The sequence below is a fragment of the Helianthus annuus genome, chromosome 5 (assembly GCF_002127325.2).
Source record: "Helianthus annuus cultivar XRQ/B chromosome 5, HanXRQr2.0-SUNRISE, whole genome shotgun sequence".
Taxonomy (NCBI): Eukaryota; Viridiplantae; Streptophyta; class Magnoliopsida; order Asterales; family Asteraceae; genus Helianthus; species Helianthus annuus.
The window spans coordinates 45,343,813-45,350,010 of NC_035437.2; the positions used below are offsets into that span (position 1 = coordinate 45,343,813).

Consider the following 6,198-nt stretch of genomic DNA (forward strand, 5'->3'; position numbering starts at 1 on the left):
GATCAATCTTGGATCCCGAGATGACTCACACACTCTATGATGGACAATGGATGATGGTGGTGGATGATGGTGTTATGGTGGTGGTGGGTGGTGGATGAAGTGTGAGAGAGGTGGTGTGCCAAGGGATGAGATGGAATGAAACCAAGCACCCCTATTTATAGGCTGAACAGAAGGATGGGCACGGCCCCGTGTCCGCTGGACACGCCCCCATGCCCGTCTGACAGTCTCTCTCCTCATTAATTGTAATTCGCAATTACAATTAATGCGCCTGCTGTACTTTCACCACGCCCCCGTGCTCACTGGACACGGCCCCGTGGTGGGCAATGGAAGCTTCTACAAGTTTGTCTTTTATGCTGCTTCTTGGGCACGGCCCCGTGCTGGCTGAGCACGGGGCGTGTTCAGGCTTCTGTTTTCTCTTCTTTGCTTTGGAGGATGCCGTTGAGGGTCCGGGCAGTCTACTTTTATTCCTTTTCTTGTATTTATGCTAGAATTAGTTGTCTTTTTGCTTCTTTTGTGAATTTGAGCTCATTTCATCCCGAAAATACAAAAGGAAGACAAAAACACTCTTTTTCCAACATTAGTACTTAAAAAGGGTTAGTTTTATGCCTTAATTGATGTGATTTATATGTTGTATTTTACACACATCAAATACCCCCACACTTGAACTTTTGCTTGTCCTCAAGCAAAACTCTTTAAAATGTGGCTTACACTCCCAAATGGAATAGGTAGAAGAGAAAGTTTTTGGCTTGTCATAGAGTGTCGGGAATCCAAGATCTTTTTAGGTTTTATTTTTAATTATTCACAATTCTATTCGTTATGATTTATTGAGAACGTCTCATAGGATAAATTACTTATTTGGGCATAACATGCCTTTTTAAAATTTTATTTATATACAAGTTCACATACCTCACGGAATAAATCACTCAACACTCGGCCGTAGGTGTATTTTTAGTGAATCACTCGAGAGCGGCATGGAACTCACGCCTTCCATAGGCTTGCCAAGCAATCAATCCTCCTCCTTTTTAACGTTATACCTTTGTAAATATCAAGAGGACTTTTTGGGTGAAGGGTTAGGCTTGGGTTAAAGGTGGGTGGGTTAGTGGTTAGTCAAAGGGCGAAAAGCGTAAAAAAGCGTCGGTTTTCGAAAAAAATTTTTTAGTGACTTTTTATTTTGAAGTATTTCTCCAAACAAGCTTTTGTTTGTATAGCTTTGTTTGTTTTTAACTTCATCATTACATATATATATATATATATATATATATATATATATATATATATATATATATATATATATATTTAGTCACATAAAAGAACGAGCTTGCGAAAAACCGAGCTTTGTTACTAAAATAAGGGGTGAAAAATAAAAAGGTTTTTGGTGGGTAAAAAGGGTTTTTTAGGGTAATGAAATGAAAGGTTTAGGCTCAAAGGGGTTAACTAGGGGGATTTTGGGTAGGTGGTAAAAAAAATTGAAAAATAATGGTGTAGAAAGAAAAATGGTTAGTCCTAATGCCTCCATCATTTACTTACTTGGGTTTAAGTTGGTAAGGACCGGGAATGAATCGTCGTGGCAAGTTCTAGAGTTGTAAGAACCAAGCGGCTATTCACACAAGAAACGAAAAATGAGCATTTAGTGTAAAGATGTAAATCTGTATGCTCAATAAAGGCTCAAAACTCACTTTTGTGGGAATGGGTTTTCAATGTGATCAAGTATATATAATTAAATTTTAACTACACTTGTTATGCCGTTTCGTAATTTTCTTATGTTGGTTCTTGTATCACGACGCTTTCGGTTGTAAATTTTTTTAAAAATATAACCTTATTAATCTTGTGATTCCCAACTTAAACTTTAGACAAGTAAAAATGAAAGGATTTTTGAAAAAAATTTGGGGTGTTTAGCGGTTCCAATAGAGTTTTGTGTAAGGCTTGTTGTTAGGACTTGCAAAATTTCAAAGTGTTAGCTTCCCCCCACACTTAAATTACACATTGTCCTCAATGTGTCCCAAAAATAAATTTTTAGGTTGATTGGATGTGTGATGTGGTATTAAAAAGAAAAGATTTATGTTACTGGCAGTCTGGACACGGCCCCGTGGTGATCGGGCACGGCCCCGTGGTCAGGTGCCAGTAACAGAAATTAAAGAAATGAGACAGAAGCCTGGACACGGGGGCGTGTCTGGTGAACACGGCCCGTGTCCAGTTACCTGAACTGGGCTTTTTTCTGCAGGTGGCTCAGCACGGGGCCGTGTTGGTTGGGCACGGCCCGTGTTGAGCCTTCTGTGATGGAGATTTGTGTCGGGTTGCTCTGTTCTTTGTGCATGGGGCCATTTTTCTCGTTCCCTTTTCATCCATTACCACCATAAGTGTGTTTTATTCCTGCAAATTAAAACTAAAAGATTAAACTAAACTAAGGATAGTTCCGCGGAATGCCTCCGTGGTGCGCCACGTTTATAAGGGTCCTTGGCTAGACCCAATGCGAGGTTATATGTTTTCTGAGTAGGATGCTTGGCGTCCCATGTTACACCGTCGGAGAGCAGCATCCAAGCTCGAATCAATAACCTTCATGTAGTTGACCGGGTCGTCGTCCTCTATTCTTTTCCCGACTCCGAATTTTACTTCATCATCCCCATATCTCAAAGTGAGTGTTCCGTCATTCATATCTACCACCGCTTGGGTTGTGGCAAGAAAGGGTCTTCCTAGTATGAGGGGAACCTCGGTGTCTTCTTCCATATCTAGTATGACAAAGTTGGCTGGATAGACGAACCTGCTTATCTTTACCAAAACGTTTTCGATGACACCCTGTGGAAATTTGACGGAGCGATCAGCGAGTTGTATGCTCATTTTTGTGGGACTCGTGGTTCCCAAGCCGAGTTTTTAAACATAAATGAGGGCATGAGGTTAATGCTAGCCCCAAGGTCGGCTAGAGCATTACGAACGGGGGATTCCCCTATTGAACAGGGAATTGTGAAGCTTCCGGGGTCGATTTTCTTTTGGGGAAGTTATTGAGTACGAGTGCAGAGCATTCTTCGCCTAAATTGACTAATTGCAAATTTTCAATTTTATTTTTATGCGTAAGGAAGTCCCTCATGAATTTAGAGTATTTGGGCATTTGGGTTAGGACCTCGATAAAAGGAATATTGAGATGCAATTGTTTTAACAGACTTTCGAACTTTGCGAATTGCTCATTGGTCTTTTGACGAATTAACCTACCGGGGTATGGAACTCGAGGAGCCTTGGTAGGCTCTGGTGACGGAGGGGAGTTCTTCTCCTGCAGAGGTGTGGGTACTGTTTCTTCTGTTGGTGGTGGCGCTTCTGCAGGCCATACGGTGCGGTTTCGTAGCGTGATGAGGTGAACTTGCGCTTTTGGGTTTGTTTCGGTATTGCTAGGTAAGGCGCCTTGCGGTCTCTCGGCAAAATTTTGAGCTATTTGATTTAATTGTTTTTCTATGTTTTGAATGCTAGCTTGTTGATTTCTAAAATTTGATTCTAATTGTAGAAATCTTTCCGAGTTTTTCTTTTCAGTGTCGGAGATGAGGCGAGATATAGTATCTTCGAGCCTTTCTCGTCCACTTTGTTGAGTGATGTTTTGTGACTCATTTCTTGGTTGTTGAAAGTTTGTTCGTTGGGTTTGTTGGTTACTACTATTGCCGGGTTCCCTCCAACCAAGGTTTGGGTGGTTTCGCCATCCTTGGTTGTAAGTTCCCGTTGGGGGACCCGACGGCCTAGGTCTATTATCAATGTAGTTTACCATTTCTTGTTGATCGTCCGTTTCTTTCATACAACTCCAATTTTCATGTGACCCACCACACCCTTCACAAGCCATAACCGAGACTGTTTTTGTCATTTCCAATTTTTTTATCTTTGAAGAAAGGGCCTCGATTTGGGCTTGTAAAGAAGTGCTTTCATCGACCTTATGGGCGCCCGGGGCAATAGATTTATTCCCCCGGGGGGTGTGCCATTGAAAATTGGTTTGAGCAATTTCCTCAATTTGATTATATATTTCGTGTGGGCGTCGATTACCTAAAAGTCCCCCGAAGCTAGAATCAAGTGTCTGCCTTGTGTGTGGCAACAATCCATTATAGAAAGTGGATACTTGTTGCCATATCGCAAGGCCGTGATGCGGACACTTGCGTAATAACTCCTTGAACCTTTCCCAAGTTTCATATAAGGAATCCCCGTCCTCTTGTGAATATGTATTAATTTCAGTCATTAATTTAGCAGTTTTAGCGGGAGGGAAATACTTATATAGAAATTTTTGGGCTAGTTCATCCCAGGTGTTTACCGATCCAGCTGGGAGGGCGTTGAGCCAAGCTTTCGCTCGGTCTTTCAGTGAGAAAGGAAACATACGGAGGCGGATGGCGTCATTTGATGCTCCGTTGATCCGAAAGGTATCACATATTTCTAAGAAATTGGTGATATGTAGATGGGGATCCTCGTCCGCAAGCCCGTGGAAGGTTGCGGAGTTTTGGAGCATTTGTATCAAATGCGGCCGAAGTTCGAAGTTATTAGCTTCGACATTCGGAGCATTGATAGCGGCGCCTAGGTCACCTACGGTAGGTCGTAGATAATCCATAAGGGTACGTTGGTCCGCCATTGGAGGTGGATCACCCGAAACCTTCTCTTGGTTTTTAGCTTTTAACCTTTTTCTGAGAAAGCGTTCGGGTTCTTCTAGTGGTTCTTTTATGTCCTTATTGGAACTGGAGCTCATACACTACGTAAGGTTGACGTCGGGTTCCAAGTCCTGCAATAAAAACAGAAAAGAATGCTGGTCAGACGGTTCACCACGGCCCCATGTTCAGCGAACACGGCCCGTGGTCGGAGTTTCAGTTAATATTTTCCAGACCCCAGTTACTGGACGTTGGACACGGCCCCGTGTTGCACCGACACGGCCCCGTGGTCAGCCTTCTGTAAATTGGAAAACTAAAAACTGCCAGTAACGACGCTGGGCACGGCCCGTGCTGAGCTCTGCAGAAGCTGAAAAACTAAGACAAATCCTAAAAATTAAAAAGAAAAATAAAAATATGATTAGGCCGTTGATTCCTAACTTTCTTAAAATCCTTGTGTCCCCGGCAGCGGCGCCAAAAACTTGATGTGTGTTGGTGTGTATATAATTTAGATATATAATTAAGCCCTTTTTACACCTTTAGCCAAGTTTTAAATTTATAAAACACGATATTCACTAACACTAAACACACATATGGGCAAGTGCACCCATCGTGGACGTAGTATAGTGTTGGTAAGATACCGAGGTCGTCCAAGGACACAAGAGCTTTTAATACCGGTTTATCCTCAACGTCTAATCAAATCAAAAAGTGAGAAAAATGTTTTTAGACTAAGAAAATAAAATCTAACTAAATGCTGAAAAATAAAATAAAAATAAAAAACAGATAGACAAGATGAATCACTTGGATCCGACTCGTGTATTAGTATAACCTTTGATTATTTTCGCACTTTTGCACTTGTTTAAGAGATTATCTTAGTTATTGTAGTAGGCCCCTCTTTTGAAGGCGACGTTACCCTCAACCCAGTAGTTTGAGTCAGCAAGGATACAATCCTAAAGGGTCGGATTATTGGAAGATAATGAATTAAGTTATTAATGCAAATTATGGTAGGCCCCGCTTTTGGCGGTGACGTTACCCTCGGCTAAGTAGTCTGAGTCAGCAGGGATACAGTCCTAAATAGCCGGGTTATAGTATTAATAGTAGTTAACTTATGAGGGGGTCAAAGAGTTTGGATCCCCGCCATCCAATACCTATGGGCATTGAAGGAGATCCTACTAAATTTGACCCAGGTCCCAAGCAGGACCTCTAAACGCTGAACAAGGGCAAGACCCTTACCAAACCGTTCCCTTAACCCCCGACCAGGTAGCCAACATACCTCCATATAGACCGTGGAGATATGAATGGTGAAAATCTTTTATTTTATATAGACAGTAAAATAATGCCAAGACACCACGGACAAACGATAAGGAAAGATCACCTTCAACATAAGCAACTAGTTATTAAAGTCATTAATACAAAACCAAATAAAAAGTGCAAAAGATTAAAAATAAAAAGTATTATACTAAACACTTGTCTTCACCAAGTGATGTAAGAGACTTAGGCAAACATGGCCTTGATTGTCAAGAACTCTTACGATCAATCTTGGATCCCGAGATGACTCACACACTCTATGATGGACAATGGATGATGGTGGTGGATGATG

At 41.6% G+C, this 6,198-nt stretch overlaps 1 non-coding gene across 1 annotated transcript; it reads left to right on the forward strand.

The window, feature by feature from the left end:
• Positions 1-4,103: 4,103 nt before the first annotated feature.
• LOC118492759 lies at positions 4,104-4,210 on the forward strand. The gene has a single exon (XR_004894761.1). It is a non-coding gene; the product is annotated as a small nucleolar RNA R71 (small nucleolar RNA).
• Positions 4,211-6,198: the final 1,988 nt, after the last annotated feature.